Genomic DNA, 8,646 nt, shown 5'->3' on the forward strand with positions numbered 1-8,646 from the left:
CCGCCCTACTCCAACACCCAGCCCTACCTCAACACCTAGCTCTACCTGCACATCAGCCCTCCCTACAACAGTCCTGTCTCTAATACCAGCCCTACTCAACACCCAGCCCCACCTCCAACTCCAGCCCTAGCTCAACACCAGCCCACTTCCAACATGCACAGCCTATAATTCTGAGCACCTATACTAGGCACTGGCGCTATAAAGATGAAAAAAAAAGCAAGCCCTACCTTAAAGTATCTCCTTATCTAGAGGTAGAGACAGACAAGCAAATAGACAGTGACCATATGAGCTAATGAGATCTTCCTAAATAGAAGCCCATGACAGGGCGTCTAAGGGGGCTCTGGCAGAGAGAGAGAGCTCCCAGTTGGGAGACACTTGAGCTGGGTCACTGAGTTAGCGGGGCTGGCTGGATGAAAGAGGGAGACGGTGTCAGGAGAAAGAGCATGTTCAAGGCTTGTAGGTGGGGGACAGCATGGGCTGACCAGGGGTTGGGAGTTCGTTTGGGAAGATAGCCACTGGGGCATCTGGGAGGTTGGGCTGGAGATGACGCTGGGTAACTGGGCAGAGGCCAGGTCACAAAGGGCTTTGGAGTCTCATTGTCTTTCAAACAATGTCAGGAGCTGAAGGAGGATTTACATGCCAGCTAGAACAGGAGTCTCTTGGACTTGTCTTCCACTACCCCACATGTGGAAGCAGGGCAGATGCAGGGAGTCTGGCTGCCTCACACACACATGTGTCCATGGGCACACTGTCAGGGAGCAGGCCTGGAGAATTGGGACCACAGGAGATATCCAGTCAAAGCTTATCTAAGAAGAAAATGGAGCAAGTGTACTGGATGGCCTTCCAGGATTTGAGGGAGACAAGAGACCCTGGTTCCATGGCTGCCACACTTCTAGCCCTGCAATGCTGGCACCTTCCTGTCTTCTTCCTCTGAGAAGTTCATCCACTCTCACGGCTTCAGATACCACCTCTCCATTGATGGCTAAGAGCCCCACAAGGGAAGGGCACAGCCTGTCTCATTCACCACTACATCCCCAGCCCAATCTATCACAGACACTCAATAAATATTTGTTGATTAATACATAGAAATGAACAGTGACTTCCAAATTTACATCCCCAGGCTCTAGACCTTTGTATTTCACTGCCAACTGAACATTTCCACGTGGATATTTCCATCTCACACACTCAGCTCCTCCCCCTTCCCCACCCCAATCCTGCTCCTCTTCTGAGTTTCCCATCTTAATGAATGGTGCCAGCAGCCACACTAGTGACCAAACCAAAGGCCTGGGCTTTATTCTTGGCTCCTCCCTGTCTCCCACACCTACCCCCACACTGAACCAGTCTCCAATCCTATTCATTCTGCCATCCCTATGGTTTCCCCTCCTTCCTCCCCCACGGTAATACCCCAGTCATGACTTCTCATTGTCTCTCTTGGACTACTGCACTGATTTCCTAACTGGTCTCCGTGCTTCAAGCCTCAGCCACCTTCAATCCATCCTCCAGAATAATTGTCCTAACATGGAAAATAGGATCACACCAGTCACCTGCTCTCTACTCTCCAGGGTGGCTCCTCATTGTGTCTCAAACAAGGGCCAGCCCCCTCAGCCAGCCTACAGAACCCTACCTCTCACAACTACCAAACTTCACGGATTTATGCCAGGGCGCCGTGACTCAAGCCCTCCCCCACCTGGAATGCCCTTCTCCAATACCACCCCCAGTTCCCCCATCACCACCCATCATTCACTTGGTAAAACTCCACTCATTGCTCAATACACTCCACAATTTTCTTTAGAGGCTCTATTTTGTTTTTGTTTCCCTTTGAGCTTTCCTGTGCTTTCTCAGCATTCTTCATTAAGCAAGTGTTATTTTTGTAAGGAGAAAATGTTTTGAATGCAACTAAGAGCTCCCTTCTCTGTAATGGCTCTCCCCAGCCTACCACACTCTACCCATAGAATTTTCAGCCTTCTTTGGGTCTCACTGGGCCCTCTCTCCTACCTGCTGGAATACCAGCATCCTGATCTGTTTGCACACCTGTCTCCCTCAAGGGCCTCCCTCCCTCAAGGGTCTATGAGCACCTTGCTCATGTTGGCTGGCACAATGCTTGGCAGATCAAATGTGCCCTCTGATTGTTGGATGAATGAACGACCGAATGGCCTGAGAAGGAGTTGAGGGTTTGGTCCAACCACAGCATTCTGTGGGGAGTAAGGTGTTGGAGGCACTTGATCTCAGAGACATGAAGAGCAGCCAGCCTGTCCCCACCGGCCTTAGGAACCTGTCAGAGACCTAAGCACCAACCACTGCTACCAGCCAGGACCCAGTCTCCTTGCCATGAGGGGACGTGTGGTCACACAACTTCCCAAATGGAGAGGACCATCCTGGGGCCCTCGGCCCCAGCCCCAGCCCAGCCTGATCTCCACATTCAGAGACCCCCAGAGGCAGTGGCCAGAGGCGCAAGGAGAGAAAGGTGGTGGGCAGAGAGGGGCAGGAATGTGGAAGAAAGGCAGAGACAGGCCAAGTGGCAGAGGGAGGGTGGTCCTTGTGAAGACACAGGAGGAAAGGAACAAAGACAGACAGCAGCAGAGACACAGGAAGGGCAGATGGGCAGCCAGACCCCAAGCACAGTCCAGGAGCCTTGCGCACACAAAGCCAAGAGTGGAGTTGGGGGACAGGCTCCCAGGGAAGAGGGAGAAGAGAACGGGCTCCCAACGCCCCCTGCAGGTGCCGCCCCCATCTTAAGCAGTCTCCCCGCCCCCATTCCCGAGACAGCGGGCGGGCGGCACCCAGCAGGAGGCAGATGAGGCTGAGACGTCGTGAGTGATGGGCGCTGATTTGGGCCCAGATTCCTGGCGCTTGGTGAGCCTGGCACAGCTCCGGGACTGGGAGTGGGGTGGACTGGGCCAACATGGGCCTGACCGGCCATCAGTCTGGAGAAGTGCTTGGCTCTCTTCTCTGAGCCCCAGCTGGAGTCCAGGTGACCAAGGACTGCCGCCCAGAGGAGCCTCTGTGCAGGGGCCCGACTTCTGCATGCAGAGTACTAGGTGGGTCCCTGAAGAGGTTGTCACAATGGAGAGGGGAGTAGGGGTGTCTGTTGGTAGCCCTCTGTGTACACGCGCACGCACGCACACACACACACACACACACACACACTTATACCATTCCCCAGCCCAGCATTCACACTCAGAGCCAACCACTGTGAGGTGGCTGGATGGACAAACTCAACAACACTGAGCGCCTACTATGTGCCACAGCCTGTCTGAACCATTCACACACTCAGGCATACCCCACACAACTCTCAGCCCCACAGCCTCATGAAGCAATCCCACACACACACTCTCCCCTACAGTCACCCGCCATCCCTCCCACGCACCCTCAGTCACTCACATGTCCACAAGTCACAAGTCCCAGGCCCACCGAAAATGTAACACACCCCATTCACTGTCATACTCTTACCCTATCACAGACAGCCACCAACACCCATCCATCCCTCTCCCAGTGGCTCAGAGCAAAAGTCAGGCAATCCGCACAGACATAATTCATCACACAAGGCGTCTCACTGTCTCCCAGACCCCTCACACGTATCATAAGCAGGCAGGCACACGTGGGCACACATACATGCACACACACAAATTACTCAGTTTGGCAAAAGCGATGGGAATATCCCCAGAGATTGGGAGCTGGGTTTCTGGGTCTTGGTTTTGAAGAGAAGAAAAGACAGTCACAGGCTCCTGGGCTCACGGAGGCAGATGTGTGGGCACAGCCTTAGAGAGTCCAGTGAGGTCAGCCATGGGGTCCAGGTCACTTCGGGCCAGTCCCCTCCGTCCCAGCTGACTCAGGGCCGGCCCACACTGTCTCCAGACAGACTCCTCCACCCGGCCAGGGTCCAGCCCTCTCCAGCCCCTACAGTCACCCCTCCTGTCAGCTCATTCTCCTTCCATCTGCATCCCTTCTCCTCCCCCCTTCTCACCCCCCTATCCCCGCCCCCCCAGCCTCGGTGATAAAAGAGCCAGATTGGAGCGGGTGCCACGCAGCTTCATTCCCCACCATATGGGCCCAAAAGCCAAATCGTCAGCTAAGCGATTAAATCAAGTATGTCGAACAAAATGTTATGAACTGACATTATGGGTATATAATTTTATGCCATTTGTTGCCATCTGTTTATCTAAACAGCCCCCGTTCCACACAGACATACAGACTCACACCTTCCCTCCTACCCACCCCCAACCCGTCAGGATTCCGCTCCCCCCCGCACCAACCTGAGCCAAGGGTCAGGGACAAGAAAGCATGTGCCTGGAAGTGGAAAGCTAGGGGCTCCAGGGTTCTTGGGGATGGCAGAGGAAGGGTTAGGACCACCCACTGGCCTGGGAAGGGGCAAGGCCCTTGGGATGCAAGAGGTGAGGGAGTCAGGAGTCCTGGGCATAAAGAGTGCGGCTGAGGCCCGAGTACAGGAGCCGTGGACCGGGGCCAGGGGAGCCTCACTGGCAAGCCTCCAGCCTGGCACGTGGCACGTGTGAGTGAGTGTGTGTGCAGGGGCGGGCACGAGAGCAGCAGCTGTGCACATCAGCGGCTGTGGGAGCTTCCTCTCCCTCTGCCTCCTGTCTGCCCTGGGGCCTGAGGCTCTCAGAGCCTTGCGGGGAGGGCTGGCTCTTCTTGGGACCAGAGGCCCAGACCAGGGGTCCAGAGCCTTAGGCTGGAGTTAGTCATGTCTCCTCCTCAACATGAGGCTACCGGCAGGTGCCCCATCAAGTCCAGAGGCTGGGGAGCCCCCCTCCTCATACCCCTCCAGCCCCAAACAGCTTCAGAGTCTGGAAGGGCCCCTTAATAGCAGGCCTGTGGCCTCTGTGAGCTTAAGCATGAGCTCCCAGTCACAAACACTCAGCCCTCCTATCCCCTTCTGCCTCCCTGCTGCCTGGCCCCCAACCTGGGTCTGTATATGGCCCTCCCTTATCCACCACCTCTGCTCACCTCTGCCTCAGTGCTCTGTGTGTCTCTCTTACTCCTGTGTTAGTTTTTGTCCCTCTCATCTCTTAGTCTCTTCTGTCTGCCTCTGGCTCTGTTTTAGCCTCTGACTCCCTTGGAGGTGCAGGTTTGAGCCTCAGTGATGTCCAGCCAGAGAGGTTGTGGCTCCACAGAGGGGTGCAGGCCAGAGGGTTGAGGAGCTGGACAGAGACAGAGCAGGACAAAACATTAGACCCCAGGAACTCCCATGGTGGACAGCTGGGTGATTCTGGGGCATTGAAAGCCTTGTGGCAATTCAGGGAGCTGGAAGGAGAGTAGCCTGAGGGTCATGAAGTGTGAGGAAGGCGAGGGCAGTCTCGTGTCCCCTATAAGGCTGACGTGGAGGGGTGAAAGGAGGCCCCACTGAAGACTTCATGGGACAGAGTGTGGGGAACCTCTCCCAGGGATTATTGAAACACTACCCTAAACCCACACTCACATACACACGGAGGCAGGTCACATCCACACCTGCTCACAGACACATGTGACCACACCCATGCAAACAGGGTCACGATGACATTTCCTATATAAACATCTCAAGGTCACTCTCACGCAGGCCCTCACCACCAGGGACAGGGTTGCTAGCAAAACAGTAATTCCACAGCCACTGAGCCCCAAGCCAGGCATTCCAAGGCCCGGCCTCTTCCAGGGGGTGTGTGTACAAGGGGTACCCCCAGCCTGGGTTCACCATCCACTGCTCCACACAGCATCCCTGCAGCCTCCTGGCAGCGCTCCAGGTCCCCCAGAGAAAGAAACAGCCAGAAAGATTGAAGAGAAGACTGAGGCTGAGACAGGGACTGAGAGAGAAGAAGACACAGAGAGAGTCAGAGTCTCCGGTCAAAGGACAGAAGGAGAAAGACAAAGAGAAGAAAGAGCCCTGAAGACCCACCGGGAGAGAGTGGGACAGCCCGGAAAGCGAGGGGACGCTGCGGGCGGGCGGGCGGGGGCGCCCGGGCCGCGGAGAGCCGCGAAGGCGCGGGCGGCGGCGGCGGCTGAGGATGGAAAAGCTCATTTTGCTGGTAATTTACTCCCCTGCTTTTGGGCTGCTCCGCCTGCCGCTGCCGCCCGCCCGGGCTGCCTGTTCCAATATTAGATATAAACAAGTAAACTGTGTAATGGATCACATTAAGCAGGCCTTGCGTCTTGAGGCAGGATTTAATTTGCATGGCAGATTAGCTTGTCTTCCCAGCAAGGCACCCCGGGGCACCCAGAGCTGTAATAGGATCCCGCCTCTTAGAGCCCATTAAGGCAATTGAGAGCGCCTCCTAATCTGCCTCCCCGCCCTGCATCAAAATCCCCTCCTGCCGGACAGGGAGGGACTTGTGTTGGCCGGACCCCCATCTTCCAACTCCCAGCTCAGGCCCCACCTCGCCCTTAAAACCGCAACCCCAAATCCCAGGCTTGCCCCCTTCTCCACGTCTTGCCTCAGCACCCAACCTCAAACTTTCCCTCTGCACACCCCCAACTCTGCTTCAGAGCCCACCAGCTGCCCTGAACCCACTTTTCCTATTCCTCCAAAGTCTCCCCAGACTCCAGGCCAGTTCTCTGACCCCAACTTTCTCTATTCCCCACATGGCTCCCCTAAAGCTCGACCAATCAGTCCGGCTTCTTAGCTGAGATCAGGGATTAGAATATGTTCCATCCTTTTCTTCAGGTTTTCATGTATCAATAACAGCTATTCATCAAGCTTCCTGTATCCTTAACGATATTGTTGCCAGGATGGGAATCAGAGCAGGACCCAGAATCTGTGTGAAGATTGATATTCAAGTCACAGTTTGGTTCCACACTGAGGGTGGGACAAGTGGTTATGATGACCCTCATTCATGGGGTGCTTTAAAGTTTTTATGTGTTATACCGTTCAGGTCATTAAACCTCATAGAAACCCTTTCATTTTTTTTAATTTTTTAAAAATAAATTTATTTATTTATTTATGGCTGCACTGGGTCTTCGTTGCTGCACGCGGGCTTTCTTAGTTGCAGCGAGCGGGGGCTACTCTTCGTTGCTAGTGCGCGGGCTTCTCATTGCGGTGGCTTCTCTTGTTGCAGAGCACAGGGTCTAGGCACGTGGGCTTCAGCAGTTGTGGTACAGGGGCTCAGTTGCTCTGCGGCATCCAGTAGTTGTGGCGGTGGGGGGCTACTCTTCGTTGCAGTGTGCGGGCTTCTCATTGCGGTGGCTTCTCTTGTTGCAGAGCACAGGGTCTAGGCACGTGGGCTTCAGCAGTTGTGGTACAGGGGCTCAGTTGCTCTGCGGCATGTGGGATCCTCCTGGACCAGGGCTTGAACCCGTGTCTGCTGCACTGACAGGAGGACTCCCAACCACTGAGCCACCAGGGAAGTCCATAGGAACCCTTTTAAATCAGCCTAATTTTAAGATGAGGAAACTGAGGCTCAGAAGGGAAAATGACTTGCCCAAAGCCACACAGCTAGTAGGTATCAGCTCTAGGGCTCAACACAGGTCTTCCTGACCGCCAGTGCCGCAGCCTTTCTGATCTACCACAGTGCTGGGATCAACACCGGGGTCCAGAGAGGGTCAGGGCAGTCTTGGGGTTAAGGACCATAGCAGGGTGTGTATCAGGATTAGGACAGCCATGAATTTCCATCCCCTGCCCCACCGCTGGACCAGGATGGGTGGAGTCCATGCCCCGGCTCAGTTTCCCCACTCATTTAAGAGGAGGTGCTTCTGCAGTGGACTCACTGGATGCTTGTTAAGAGGACAAAACAACCAAAGGCTAGTATCATGAGAAAGTAGAGGAATTAGTGTTAGACAGAGACAAGGACTGTCAGCGTGTGGGCACATCAAACTGGGTTCCCTCAGCATTGGAGAGACCCTGAGCTGGATCCTGTTGGGCCGGGGAGGGGGGCTGTGGAGGCTGCAAGCAGGGCGACAGGACTGGGGTGGGTGGGTATGGGGCCAGGCTGGTGGAGAAGGGTCAGTTCAGCCCTGCTTAGCTCACAAAGGGTCCTTGTTGTGGGTAATGGGACTCCCCTGGCAGCTTTATTTGCTGTCAGTGGCTTTTATTAAAGTCTCCAGTTTCAGACCCTCCAACCTCGAGCCATTGTGTATGCTCCCCCAGGGCCCTGCCCCCAGCCCCTGGCTAGGTTGACTCTGAAGGGCCCCCTTGCCCCGTCTCCTGGGCCCCAGGCCCCCCAGCCGCCAGCCTCTCACCTCTACCTCCCAGCGAGAGGGCAGAGAGGCTATGCATTCAAGGGGAAATGTCTCGGCCTTGGCCCTCAGCACCCAAACAGACCTTAATCTCCCAGATGTTGTGACTGGTGCCAGGGCTTGAGGCCATGAGTCAGCCTGTGCAGAATTCACAGAGTGGCACACACGTGTGCACATATATGTGTACCCATGTGTGTCCTGGAGGGGTGTGCACCCATCTGCTCCCTCAACTCGTCTCTGCACACACACACACACACAGACACTCTAGGAATGTGTACTGTCTAGGGATTGAGGTGGGGGGAGCTACAGTTTGATTTCATAAGCAGTTAGGGACACCCACTGCCCCCATCAGGTACCATGTCACACTCGGGGTTGGGAGGATGGGGAAGTGTCTCCCAGCCCAGACTGTCACCTGGGGTATTGGCTCCCCACTCCCTTCTCTCCTTCTATACGGGGGAGAGTGTTTGCCAGTGGAAGGAAGGGGGCAGA

The sequence above is a fragment of the Physeter macrocephalus genome, chromosome 20 (genome assembly GCF_002837175.3).
Source record: "Physeter macrocephalus isolate SW-GA chromosome 20, ASM283717v5, whole genome shotgun sequence".
NCBI lineage: Eukaryota > Metazoa > Chordata > Mammalia > Artiodactyla > Physeteridae > Physeter > Physeter macrocephalus.